The sequence below is a fragment of the Ipomoea nil genome, unplaced genomic scaffold (assembly GCF_001879475.1).
Source record: "Ipomoea nil cultivar Tokyo-kokei standard unplaced genomic scaffold, Asagao_1.1 scaffold1316, whole genome shotgun sequence".
NCBI lineage: Eukaryota > Viridiplantae > Streptophyta > Magnoliopsida > Solanales > Convolvulaceae > Ipomoea > Ipomoea nil.
Genome location: NW_017617744.1, coordinates 25,731 through 40,631, shown reverse-complemented (window position 1 = coordinate 40,631; position 14,901 = coordinate 25,731).

Below are 14,901 nucleotides of genomic sequence, written 5' to 3'. Positions count from 1 at the left end.
AGAGCCTCAAAGAGAAATATTCTGAGAGTTCTTAAACAGAGCAAAGCAGAGCAAAAATATCAAGTGCTTTACTTGATATATTCAAAGAGAGAAAACACTCAGAGCTATCAAGAGAAATCATTTCAGAGTGTTTATCTTCATCAAAGAGACCTGTGCATCATTGAAGATCATCTACAGAGTCTCAGAAGTTGGAAGAAAGACAACACTTGTTTTGGAGCAATACAAGAGAAGGGAGGAAAGTAGCACGGAGCTGTGAAATCCTGGATTGTCACACGGAGCTGTGAGATCCGAAGCAGCAGTGTCGGAGGCACTGGGCGTGATTGGTGTGGGCTTGGTGATCAAAGCACCAGATCACGGGATACGTTTCTACCGGAGTGTGGAAGACGGGGGGAAAGTAACGCGGAGTCGTGAAATCCTGGGATAGTAGCGCGGCGACGTGAAACCCGAAGCAGCTGTGTAGTGTCACTGGGCGTGATTAGTGCGGGCTTTGTGATCAAAGCACTAGATCACAGAAATTCATTGTATCTTGGAACCAAGAAGTGGTAGATATAGTGAATTGCTCTTGGAGATAAGAGCAAGTGGAGTAGGAGGATTACACCACCTCGCGAACCACTATAATTGTCTTGTGTTCTTTACTGCTTTCTTTACTTACCGCTCTTTACATATTCGCTCTACACGAGATATACTGCTCACACAATCTCACACACACTTTATGTTTATTTATTTCCGCTGTGCACCATACTCTAACAATCTAGTTAAGAGTTTTGGTTTATCTCTGGCTTAGCAATTGTTGTGCTGTGCGAAACAGTTTGAAAGTCCATTCACCCCCCCCCCCCCTCTAGACTTTCACCTTACCTCTTTTTGGACCAACACCTTCCTTAACTTGTCCTTCCTAGGACTTTCACTTAGAGTTTCTATACTCAATCTTAAGGGTCAAACTTCCTAAGTCTCCCGCCGTTTGTACCGCTCTGATACCAATTTGTAACACCCCACTTTTCTAACTCTTAATTATAACTCTAAACAGTCATTAACATAAACTAAGTAGTGGAAATAACTAATAAATAAATAGTGGGAGTGTCACCGCCACAACTACCACTCCGTGGTGATTGCACACGCTATGGGTAAAACTAGAAATAAGTAAAAGTCTGGCATCTAAATAAAATACTGGAAACATAAGGGGGAAAAACGTCACCCCAAAAGTCTACAACATCCTCAAAAGAACATAGAGTCGATAAGTCTAAAATCCATAACATAATCATCAATAAAACTAGAGTTTAGATATATCTAACTACGAGACTAATCTAACTCGACTTCTTCACCCTGTTGGGCCCACCTGAAAGGGGTTTTGCAAGGAACACATAGACAAATAGGAAAACACCCGTTAGCACAAAGCTAAGGATAACCACACTCAACCCTGTAAAGTACTATAGATATAGTTTGAAAATATTTGATTTCTTTATCAACAATAACTCATCTCAAATCATCTTTAAATCTATCACATACTTTCTAGATGCTTGCACCTTAATATCAGCTGGCATGCTCATATAATATATATATATATATATATATATATATATATATATATATATATATATATATATATATATATATATAAGACTGATCACTTAGTTTCATCAACATATAATTTCTCAAATAACTTATCAAGCAATACATGCTTACATATAGGATCATGCTAATAAACTATATAACAGGTATTCTCATGCTTTCATATTCTCATCTCATAATTTGATAAACAAGACTTCTAATACAACAAAACGATTATAAGTCAACATTCACATCATGTACTTTCATGCGATACTTTACTCAAATGCAATCTTGTGCAACACCATAATCTTACTCATGTGCAACCTCGTGCAATACTATACTCATATTCTTATGCAATCTCGTGCAATAATATGCTCTTACTCATATGCAATCTCGTGCAATAATATACTCACACTCATATGCAATCTCGTGCAATAAGATACTTATACTTATATGCAATCTCGTGCAGGTGTATTGAGTCTCTCTTGACTCGATTTCTTTCTCTTGAGTCTCTCTTAACTCACTTTCTTTCTCATGAGTCTCTCTTGACTCACTTTCTTTCTCTTGAGTCTCTCTTGACTCACTTTCTTTTCTCTTGAGTCTCTCTTGACTCACTGTCTTTTCTCTTCGTTCGTAGATGGCTCAGGGTTTCACTGTAGCGTGAATTGCCCTATCGGGAGCGGCGTAAATCCGACCCGATATCTCCTACCGTCTACGTAACCAATCTCATGGTTCGCGTGCTGTGGAATCAGGTATCGAACTATCCCTGTGCACACCCCCTGACCAAGATTCCATGCCTGGCGGGCAGTTCCCAACCTCGTAACGTGGGAATACGCCGCGTTACATGTACTGGGACCGTATTGTCCATAACAATCATCCGAGAGGAGATAGTCCAAATGGGTCCTCTAAAACCTCACCGATATAGATAATACATAAATATATCTCTCATGCAACAACTTTACTACTTCTCAAATGCATCAAAGAATGCTATACATATGCTCATGGTTTTCGATAATAATACTTGGGCTCACGTTGGCCCCTTATGCCTTTTTGAAATATGAAATATGTGAAATGCCAAAATGCTCTATAATATGCTTCTAAACCATGTATGAAATATCATGAAATACTTAAGAATATAACATCATGCTCGGTTTGCAACATAGCAAATTCTATTCATTCTATCAACAATATGAGCTTCATTTCACATTGATCAAATATCACAATCTTGTCATGCTTTCATAATAAATCATATTCTCAATTGATCATGCTTCTTTACTCAATAAAAACATCATAGATCACTTAGTCAACTAATTCTTCATACATAGTGAACTAGCAAATATATACTCTGTGTAACAAATCATCACTAAAACCATCATAACATACTCATTTTAGATCCAAATTCAATGAAATCAAAGCCAAAACGTGCATCAAGACGGTCCCGAAGAGCTGAGCCACAAGGGCTCGTAACACTCTGCCCGAAATGACTCTTAGCTAAGCCACAAGGGCCCGGCCACTGCACAGATTCTTCTTAGAATGAAAGTCAGGGACCTAGGGCGGGACTCCTAATGGTCTGCCCCTTGTACCCCGTCACTTCACTGGGACTAGGTGGCGGCCCTTCTCTAGGGCCGTGCCCTAGTCCAGTGCAAGCACGGCTCTAGCCGGCGGCCCTCCTGATGGGCCGCGACTAGGGCCGTGACTTTGATCTGGTGCACACTGTGTTGTGCACCAGAAGGTTTTTCATCTACATAATCCAATCCAAACAAGTCCAAAACAATCGCAACAACTCACAAACAAATACTAAATCACTTCCAAACATAAACACAACAAAATCTCATAGATTCTACTCATTTCTACTCTATATAAAGGCTTCACGGAGCCAAATTTTAAAGAGGAATCCATGGGGTTATACAATTTATAGATAAAATGTTCTTGATAAAATCTTTCTAGGGATACATAGTATTTCCCAAAATATACGATGTCAAAAATTAAGTATTTTTAGGAAAATAATAGAATAAGTTCCAAATATCTTTGTGATCAAATATATATCTCATGCATATATTCTCAAAATCAAGTAGAACATTTCCCAAAACATATATATTCATCTATATAATTCTTGAAATGGAACTTTCTTGGCAAATCATAGCTTTTGGTAGATCAAAATCCTTCTCAACATATTTATGATTTTCTTTAGGAAAATACTTTTATATATAAATAATCCTTCAAGTCCAAATAATATAATATATACTCCAAGATAATTACTTAAAGGTCGAAGTAGCTTAAGTGGAAGAGGCTTTGATTTATTAAATAAGGGGTTAGGGGTTCAAATCTTGCTTTAAATAATTTTCTAAAGCATAGCATCCATAGCTTAAAATTGAAAAATTCCCACTTTAAACAATTTTCTAAAGCATAGCATCCATAGCTAAAATTGAACAGGGAAGAAAATAGGCATTAGGATTCGATAACAGGGAAGAAAATAGGCACTGGGATTCGATGTAACCGGTGAGCTACCTGTGCTTCTTGAGTTGTGCCCTTGCTTCCTTGTCTTTCCAACTTTAGTAAGGGTAAGAATGTCTTTCTACCTAAGGTTTGTGGTTCAAGCTAACCTAACAACACTCCTTCATTTCATTCAACCTACAATCTAAACACAAAAATCTCTAGCTTCTCTCTAAAAAGGTGTAGCTTCTTCTCCAAGCTAGGATTTGGGCATCCCAAATCTTGCAAGTTGGCTTCCAAGATTCCTACTTTCTTCATCTTGAGCATAGGGGAGGGTAAGATCCTTGGTCTTTTGGTGTTTTTAACTTCCTTTTAGGTGTCTTTTTCCTAAATATAGAATCTTTGTTGTCTTTTAGTTTGTGTATGAAGTTGGTGTGGAAGAGGAGCTTTAGGAAAGGTTTTCTAAGGGTGAAAAGAAGAAGTTATTAGGCTACAAAGGTAACCCATGCTTTAACAAAACCTATTTTCTTACTTATACGATGATTCTTGGCTTCTACTTGTGATTCTTGTATTGATTTGTGAGATTTGATGCATTATCTTGTGGTGATGCATGTTTAGAGCTTGTTCTTATGGTTCTTGAATGTCATTGCTTGGCTATTTCTTGGGTTCAAGTCATATTATTGTTGTGTGTGAGATTTTGGGTGTTTTGGATTTGTTGTTGAAAATTCCCGAAGGGAATTGTTGTTGTACAGGTGGTACTCACGGGCAGAACGGCGGGCAGAGGCTTACCCGCCGCCCCACCCGCGGGGAACAGGTGCCTCGTGGGTTGGTACCTGTGGGCGGAACCGTGGGTGGTTGTCCACCCGTGGCCCCACCCGCGGGGAACAAGTATGGCTGTTGGCGGGGATTCGTTCCCCGTGATTCTTTTGACTCGGTATTGATGTTTTGACCTCCCAATGTTGCTTTATTGGGCTATTTCTGAGTCTCCTTGAAGTTTCGTATGTCTAGAATGGTATGTTAGGAATCCATGTAGGATTTGGTGTCTTGAATCGTGCTCAGGGTCCGACTTTCTGATTCGTTGGACTATTGTGAGTCTAGAATGTTCTATGGAACTACTTTTGGTTTACCCGTTTGATAAGCATGCTAGTTTGATGTTGAAATGCTAGTATGTGCAGTTTGTTCTTTCTTATTGGGATTGGCAACTTGTGTTGACCATCGTTTGGTGTCGAATTGTGATCCTTCGTTGTTGAGTATGGTTTCATGTCTTTGGTTGTGATCCATTGATTGATTCCTATGATATGAACGTAAGTAATCGTTGTACATTTGATTGATACTTGATTGAGGTTATTGTGGAACCTTAGTCCTCTTGGTAATGGTGATGATCTTGTGTGTGACTATGATTGAAATTGGTGCTGTGTTACCTGAGCTTGGCTCATATGTTGGAGGCTATGTGAATGAAATTAATGGTACCTCGTGTATTGAGAGTTCGGCGGTATGTTGGAGGCCATGTTGGAGGGGGGACGACGGTCCCTGGCGGTACAAGGTTGGACTCAAAAGTACAGGGTGGCACTAGAAGGTAATGGTTGGAACTGAAATAAGGCCGGGGGTAGCCATAAGGTTGGAACAGGGCATAAGGTTGGAACTATGATACTTTTGACATGTAGTTGTCACTGCGGCATGTAGTTGCCATTGTGTGAATGTGTATTCTTAAATGGCATACATAGTCCAGGTGTGTGGGATCCTCATACCCTGGCGGCTGCTTCATGTACACAGTTTCAGCTAGATAGCCGTTTAAAAAGGCATTCTGTACGTCTAACTAGCGTAGCGTCGAATCTTTGGACACATCAAGAGAGAAGAGAAGTCGTACCGTGGTTGGCTTAACCACCGGGCTGAAGGTGTCAAGGAATCTTCACCTGCGACTTGGTTGAAGCCCTTGGCCACAAGTCGTGCTTTATAGCGCTCTACTGACCCATCTGTGGTGCGTTTGGTGCGAAAGACCCATTTGCACCCAATGTGTCAGGCTGGGTCGGTATAAGCCACCAAGTGTTGTTATGCAGCAATGCATTGAACTCTTTGTCCATGGCATCACGCCACTGTGGGTGGCCCACAGCCGGCGAGTAACACGTTGGGTCAGTGTTCGCAGATAAAGCATGAAATTGCTCGTTTGTGCCTCGAGTCATATGTCGTAGGCGCATGACATGCCCACGGTCTTGAGTTGGTGGCCCACGAGAAGCCCGTGTTCTAGCCGGGGCGGTCGCTATGGGACCCTCAATGGCTAGATGTGCGGATTCCAGGATGAGCGAAGCGGTCCCTGGTAGGGGCAAAGCAGTTGCTAGGGGCAGAGCTGATAGAGAATGTGTCGCTACGGGCCCGGATGCCCATGATATAGAATGATCAGATTGTTGTTGCTTGTCCTGCAATATTGAGTCTAAAAAAGTAAAAACAGACTCGTCAAATCAGACATGGCGACAGATATATATATTTTTTCCACTTGTTAAGTCCAAGCATCTATAACCCCTATAGGATGGTGGGTAACCTTGGAATACACACGGGGTGGAGCGTTACTCTATCTTGTGCCTATTGTAAGGGCGTAGATATGGGTAACACCAACACCCGAAAACTCAAAGGAATGTGTAAGGTGGGGACACTTTATGCAAACGAAAATATGGACTTTGAAACTGTAGTGCTGACGAGGGTAGGTAATTTATGAGACATGTGGCTGTTTCGAAGGCATAATCCCAATATTGGAGAGGTACTGAGCCTTCGGCAAGAAGAGCTAAACCGGTTTCAACAATATGTCTATTCCGGCGCTCTACCCTACCGTTCTGTTCATGTGTGTAGGCGCAAGATTGTCTATGGTTGATACCAAGAGTTTGAAATATTTTATGTAGTTTGCGATATTCTCCTCCCAGGTCGGACTGAATAGACTTGATAGAACGCTCAAATTGGCGTTCTACCATGACTCGAAACGACTCAAAAGCTTTATAAATATCTGATTTCACCCGTAAGGGATAAAACCAGCAAAAACGAGTACAGTCATCCACGAATAATAGGAAATATCTAAAACCACTACTTGAGAGGACCGGGGCTGACCCCAAATGTCCGTATACAAAAAGTCCAGTACATTTTCAATAGAATTAAACACCCTATCTAGAGGAAACCGGGAGGCTTTTCCGAGATGACATGCGGTGCACGAAATTGTGGACTTGAATTTATTACAATCAACGGGACAGAGTTGCAACACTTTATTGAGAACTTGACTGTGAGGATAGCCCAATCTGCCATGCCACATCACGGGAGTGGTACGGGAACTAAGGAATGCAAAATGAGATTGCGATAGTGGGAGCTTATACAGACCGCCCGAGGTGGGCCCGTTAAGCAGAATTGCCCGAGTTATCGAATCCTTCACAATGAAACAATCTTTATGAAATTCAAAGAAAATTTTATTTTCATTAGTAAATCTTTGAAAGATAATAACGGGACAGACAAATTTGGCACATGTAACACGTGTGAGAGTTTTAACGGTTTAGACACGAAAGAAATAGATGCGGACCCAACGCGTGAAATAATCAAACCTGTGCCATTACCGAATCGAAGCACATCTCCACCATTGTAATCCACAGACTGCGACATCATGGAGGCGTCCGGCGTAGCATGGGCCGACGCCCCCGTATCCAGGAACCACGCGCTGACCGACGTTGTCACCTCATCGCCTCAAACTGCAACGTTCCCCTGAGCCGGGGCTGCGTGGTGTAGCGCTTATAATAGTAGATCGCCAAGTGGCCGTGCGCCTGGAATATTTAACACCGCTGCTGTCCGCTACCATGTCCACCGCGGCCTTGTACGCCACAGTCATGGCTGTTGTAGCCGTGACGCCCACTGGAGGAGCCATCACTGGCCTGGTTCCTGCCTCGGCCTGCGTACATCGCTGTTGGAGGGCCACCGGATGCGCCGCCGGCAATCGTCGTTGGAAGTTCATCGGAGTAGATGAACTCCTACGCATGCAGGAAATCGGCCAGTTGTGGAAGGGAGACCGAATTACCGTTCACCGTTAGGGACGCTGCCATGGCTCTGAACTCCTATCGGAGTACCCTGAACACCCACAAATTCTGTTCGTCGAGCGATACCGGCCGGCCGGCGAGTGCGAGAGCCTCCATGATGAGCTGCGCCTGCCCGATGTAGTCCGCCGGCGATGAGTTCCCTTGACACAGTGATTGGAACTGCCCAAGGATATTTAAGAAGAGAGCCCGCGTGCTAGAGCCCAAGGCGGCAGTAATGGAGTCCCACACCTCCTTCGTCGTGTTCCGGCCAACCGCTAGGTGAAGCACCTGGTTGGACATGGAGGAGACGAGAAGCGAGAGGATGGATTGATCCTGCTTCACCCATGATTTGTACGCCGGATTAGGGACCGGACCGGCAGTGGCCACGCCGGATGCGGAGTCGCCGGATAGGGAGTAGCCGGAAGGGGAGCCGTCGACGGTTGGCGGTAGACATGCAATTTTGCCGTCGACGAATCCTAGCAGCTCTTAGCCCTTGAGGAACGGGACTAGCTGCGTACGCCAAAACAGGTAATTTATGGAGGTTAATTTTATCTACACAAAGTGATGTGCCGAGGATAGGGATTGGAGGTGGTGGCCGACGGTGGGGCAGTGGTGTTGATGGTTCTTTCAGATGAATTTGTCAACATTTTGGGGGAGGAGGAGGAAAAATAGGAGGATCTAACCTAAGGCTAAACTGATACCAGATGAGAGAGGAAAATCAATCAGTTTAATAAGATAGGAGTTACAATACTAAAGAGATTAGGTAACGTAATCTTCTCCTACCTAATAGACCAATCTAAGTCAAACTAACTAACACCACATAAAATAATAATCCTATTACAATAGAAATAATATAGAGAATAATAACATTACTAACACGGTGAACCAAGCCCGCCCATCGCCATGAGTACTTTTAGCTGGAACTGCTGATGATTGGGTGGCAATGGAACAGTTCGTGAATTGCTGGGCTATGTGTCCACGCAGCGACCTGATTTTGTCTTCCTCATGGAGACAAAAGCTACTACTATTCAGGTGGAGCGGGTGAGAGTCAAGCTAGGGTTTGACGGCTGTCACTGTGTAAATAGGGTGGGGATAGGAGGAGGTTTGGCGTTGTTTTGGAAGGAAGCTAGTATGGCGTCTCTCTTGGGGTACTCAGGAAACCACATCGATGTAAAGGTGACAAAGCCGGGCAAACCTGCTTGGCGCCTTACCTGTTTTTATGGTTTCCTCGAAAGGGCGAGATGGGACCAGGCATGGGATTTGCTACGTACATTGAAGGGTCATTCCAACCTTCCTTGGTTTGTGATCGACGACATTAATGGAGTGTCGTTTATCGGACCTGGGTATGGGCGAGTCATAGTGGGAAGAGGGGGATTATTCCGCATCCAGACAACCTAATTCCGGGCTTTACTGATGTTTTACTGGAGTGTCGTTTATCAGACCTGGGTATGGTGGGGCATGAGTTTACCTGCCAGAAGGGAAGGGGAACTCATCACTGGGTGGAGGAGCGTCTAGATAGGGTGGTTGCCACGGGGGACTGGTGTGATATGTTTACGGGGGCAGTTGTGCGTAACTTGCTCGCGGTTACTGTAACACCCCTAAATTTCAAGATACTTACGAGACTCTAGTTTAAATCCAAGAACAAGACTCGAGGCATATTATCAGACTCAATATCGTAGAATAACCATAGAAACTAACATGCGTCCTAAACATGCAATGCAAGACATAACGGGTAGATAATCATGCAAATAACGAGTAAGGCAACTAAGGCATTCAATACAATCAATTAGCAATTAGTCAACAAAGCACACAATTCTTCCTCCACCCTTATACCAAGTTCCAACCGTATAACTCCCCTCCGTCCTTATATCAGTTCCAACCTATACCTCTAGGACACCCTTATATCCCCACCCTTATGCCTCCGGGCAACCACATGCCCCCACCGACGAACCCACCTTTCAACCACCAACATATCAAGATGGTGCCGCAGTGCCATTCAATGATCCGCACCTCTAGTGCCAATATCAAGAGGTTAGCGCATATAGCTCTGACATGACACCGCAGCACTTATAACCTGACCCATGCTCAACGGCAAGCAGGTCTAAGGTGGGTGTGTGCCTTTAGCACAGTCACCGCTATAGCCTGTACCTTTAGTACAATGACCGGGCACAAGTGGTGCCAACCGCCAACAATTTATTTTCCACCAATCACAATCTCATCATCACATCATCATCATCATTAGCCACACTGGCCATTGCGCAATGACCACGATACTCATCATCATCCAATCAATCAACACATAATCGCATAACAAGCAAGACACAACAATAATGACACGTATTACACATAGAATCCTAGAACGATGCCTAAAACACCAAACGAGACTCATACATGGCAACCGGGGTACAACGGGACACGGGGAAACATCAAACGGGGAAAAACACCACGAACCAAGCTGGGATTCCAGCGGGTAGGTGGCGGGTGGAGGCCCACCCGCCGGCGGCCGGGCACTATTCCAGCGGGTGGCCGGCGGGCAGACCACCACCCGCCGGCTGCCCGCTGGAATGGTGTTGCGGGCAGCGGGTGTGACACCCCAAAAATCCACATTTCAATCCATGAATTAATTGAGTAATTAATTCTAATTCTTTTGAGGAATTGATTCCTAAAATCCTGATTTTTAATACTCAAGGACTAGAATTTGACTAGTCAATCTTTAAGTTGTGTTGTACCTTGTGCTTTGAGAGGAGTTCCCTTGTTCCTTACAGTTTCTAAAGCTTAGTAAGGGTATCCTTGTCTTTTCATCAAGAGTTAGTATTGTAACCTAAACCTAGAAGACTTCTTCATTTAATTCCTTACAATCCTTAGAAAATATCTCCATCTTCTCTCTAGAAAAGAAGAGTAGCTTATTCTTCAAGCCAAGTTGAGACCCTTGTCAAGATTCCAAGTTTTGCTTCCAAGATTCAACCTTTCACCTATTTGGGCATCTAGGAGGGTAAGATCTAAGCTTGTCTAGTCTTTTTGGTTCTATCTTAGTTGTCTTTTTCTTAAAGGTAGGATCTTTATGATCTTTTGGGTTGATCTTGAAGTGGGTTTGAGAAGTAAGCTTTGTGGGGAGCTTGTTGTGGTGTAAAGTGAAGTCTTTTGCTCTACAAGAGGTAACCCATGCTCTACAAAACCTATTTTGCTTACCTATATGTGATTTCTTGGATTCTACTTGTGTTTTGCTATGAAATGTGAGGGTTTATGCATTTATCTTGTGATATTGCATATCTAGAGCTTGTGTTTTGGGTTCCTTTGTGCCATTGCTTGGCATTTTCCATGGTTCAAGTCATTTTGTTGTATTTGGTGAGATTTGGCATGTTTTAGACTTGAATTTGTGTTGGAGAAGAAAATCCCCGAAGGGATTAGTTATGGAACAGATATGTTCCCGCGGGCGGAACGGCAGGAGGGGCACCACTCGCCGGCCTACCCGCGGGTACACAGCCTCGTGGGATACTGTTCCCGCGGGTGGAACCACGGGTGGGGCACTACCCGTAGGTCCACCCGCGGGTACATGGTTGGAGTTGGAGTGGGATTTGTTCCCCGTGATTCGGTTGTCTCGGTATTTGATCTTTTGACTTCCCCTTGTTCTTTTGTGGAACTATTTGAGCGTCTTCTTGATATTTCATAGGTCTAGAACTATATGGTAGGTATCCATGTAGGCTCTTTGGTGTCTTGAATCGTGCTAAGTGTTCAACATTGTGCTTCGTTGAACCAAGAGGTGTCTTGTGTGTTCCTCGGAATTACCTTGAGTTTCCCCGTTGTTAAGCATGCTAGTTTGTTGTCTTAATGCTAGCGTGTGTGTTGTTCGTACCTTCCGTGTGGTTGATGTTAACTTGTGTTATACATCGTTGTTGTCGTTGGGTGGTGACCAATTCCTTGATTGAGTATGTTTCATACCTTCGTTGTAATCCGTTGCTTGACTCGTGTGAGTTGTTGTGCGTGTGTGGCTTTACCTGGATTGCACGATTAGTGGTATGGGACGCTAGTCACCAAGGTATTGCAGCGGTCCTCGTGGTGGCCGTGACGTGATTATGAAGCTGTGTTCCTTCGAGAAAGGTTCACGTGATTGGGGGATAACATGTGTTATCCGGGCATGTGTGCCATGTGTGTGTACGGTACCTCGTGTACTATGAAATTGGTGGTCTTATAGGCAGGTTGTTGGTGGGGGACGACGGTCCCGGCGGAATAAGGTTGGACTTGGCTGTACAGGGGTCCTGGACGTAATGGTTGAAGAAGGTATAAGGTTGGGGGTAGCCATAAGGTTGGAACAGGGCATAAGGAAGGCATATCAACTCGTGATGTGTGATGTCGCGAGGGCTTGTGTAGCCATTGTGGTGAGTTCTCTTTCTTGCGACGTGTGTAGTCACAAGGGCATGTGTTGCCACGGGTGAGTTGTATTTCCTTCGTGTTGTGGTAACCTTTGTGGTTTGGGATGTGTTCCCGGTGTTATCTTTGAGAGTGATGAGTCTTGTGTTGTCTTTCGATCTTGGCTTTTAACTTATATACTTATGTATTCCGTTTCGAAAATGGTTTTCTATCTTATATCTACCTATATATGATACTTAACGGTATTGGTGGGTTACCAGCATTATCGCTGACCGGGCGTCGTCCCATGTTTATCTTTGTATCTTTCAGGTGATGTTTAGACGAGCGCGATGTCTAGAGCCTGGTAGCTTAGCACCTTTATCTTGTGGTTTTTGTGGCCTGTGCGCCCAATGTAGTTAGATTGATGTTTTGGGATAGTTTTATACACTTGCAGATTGTTCGCCGTAGCGTTTACCGGGTTTGGTAGACGTGGCATAACACCCCGTTGGATTTCTTTTTATCCATTTTTCGTTTTTATGTTCCGTTGTGCTAGTTTTGTTGTTTAATCTGCATGTGTTGCGGGGCATTAGTGGTGACTTCCAACAGAAGGTTGAGTGTTGCGGGGCAGAACTGAAACGATGGGGTGGGGATTATTTTCGAACGTTTCGGTGCAAGGTGAGACAATTGCAGTGTTCTCTAAATGGGTTAAGGAGTAGCCAACTTGCGAGTGATGTGGAGCGGTTCCAGAATATGGAGGATGAGCTGCGGAGGTTGCTCGCTCAGGAGGAGGTGTACTGGAGGCAGCGGTCCAAGCAGCTGTGGCTTAAAGAAGGTGACCTCAATACAAATTTTTTCACAAAGCAGCGACGAGCAGGTGGGGCAATAATTTTTTGTGGCGCATTCAGGATAATGAAGGACGTTGGGTAGAGGGGCAAAGTATGAACACGGAGATCCTAAGGTACTATGAACATATTTTTCATTCTGCATCCTGTGATGACAGTATACTCCGTAGAGTACCATGTCGTATTACTCATGACATGAATACTCAGTTGCTGCGACCAGTGGATGCCGAGGAGATAAAATGGGCTCTTTTCTCTATGTCCCCGGATAAATCCCCGAGGCCTGACGTGATGACCCCGACTTTTTATCAGTCTTTCTGGTCGATTGTGGGTGCTGATCTTACCCGGTTTGTAATAGATTGTGTTTCCACTTGTACTCTGTGTTGGTCCCGATAGAGTGTAGCGAGAGTCTAGAGGGGGGGGGGGGGTGAATAGACTCTTTTCGTGAAATGCCCTAAAAGTCACCTTTCGGTGTTTTGGCGCAGCGAAAATGTCAAATTCGTTTGTTCGCTTTGCACGAGTTTACGATATGAGTAAAGCTTTCGGTAAAGGTGATAATGAGAATAATATGAATGCAGAAGGAAAATGCGTAAGTAAGGAGATAGAGGGGACAAGAGATTTTATAGTGGTTCGGCTAACGTTGCTTACTCCACTCTTCTTCCACAACTGATGGAAGGATTGCACTATCACTCTTTAGTACAATTACACAAAGACCTCCTTGATCACTAAGCCGGACAGCCTTCGTAGGTTTTTCAACTCCTCGAGTTTACTCCGCCTCTATCAACTTCTTCTTCAGAGTTGAGGTTGGTAGAAAATGATTTCTTGATTTCTCCAACGTGATGAAGTCTTGACTGTGAGAGATGATTGCTTCGTACAAATGGCAAGACTTCTTTAAGGTGTAAGTAAATGATCAATAACCTTCTTCAAGTAACTTAACACCTTAACACTGGTTCACAAAAGCTTTTAGAGATTTGAGAGCGTTCAAGAGCTTTTGCAAGTAAATGAGTCGAGTGAAAAGAACCAGCACCTTCTTAGTTGATGAAGGTGGGTTTATATATGTGATGAAAATTCATCCGTTGAAGAGAGATGAAATTTTCGAACCTTTTAACCATTGGATAAGGACCGGGGAGCTCCATGCATTAAATGCTCCATTAATGAGGTTGTACCATGTAGCCGTTGAAAGTATGGGAAGCATTAGGGTTTTGTCCTTTAGCTCCAGGAGATGTACCTCTTTATTTAATGCTCCTTGGTAATCGTGTCCCCATGAGATCCTTATTGTCCTAGGGTGTTGTCAAATCAGACAGATAGAACATTTTTCTCGTTGTTGAAGAGAAGTAATGCTTGGTAAGAATCGTCTTTAACAAAACTGTCCTTTCGTGGTAGTTGACAATTCCTGCTTGACTTTCGTTGTTGTTCATCATGCTTTGTGTCTTCTTTCGTCTTGGAGACCCTATCAACTAGTTATAACTCATTTTCGTGTGTTTGTCTAGCTTAACACGAATTACAGGGGAGTTATGGCAACTCTTGTCTAGGACGAAAGCAGCGATCGAAAAAGCTAATAGTTAGGGGTCTACTTTCTACATTACATTGGTATCATCAAAATCCTAATACAAGGTTCCTAACAATTTCCCCCTTTTTGATGATGCCAAAACCTATACCCTTCTTGTAAGGCTGAAAATGATTCCATAAAGAATTTT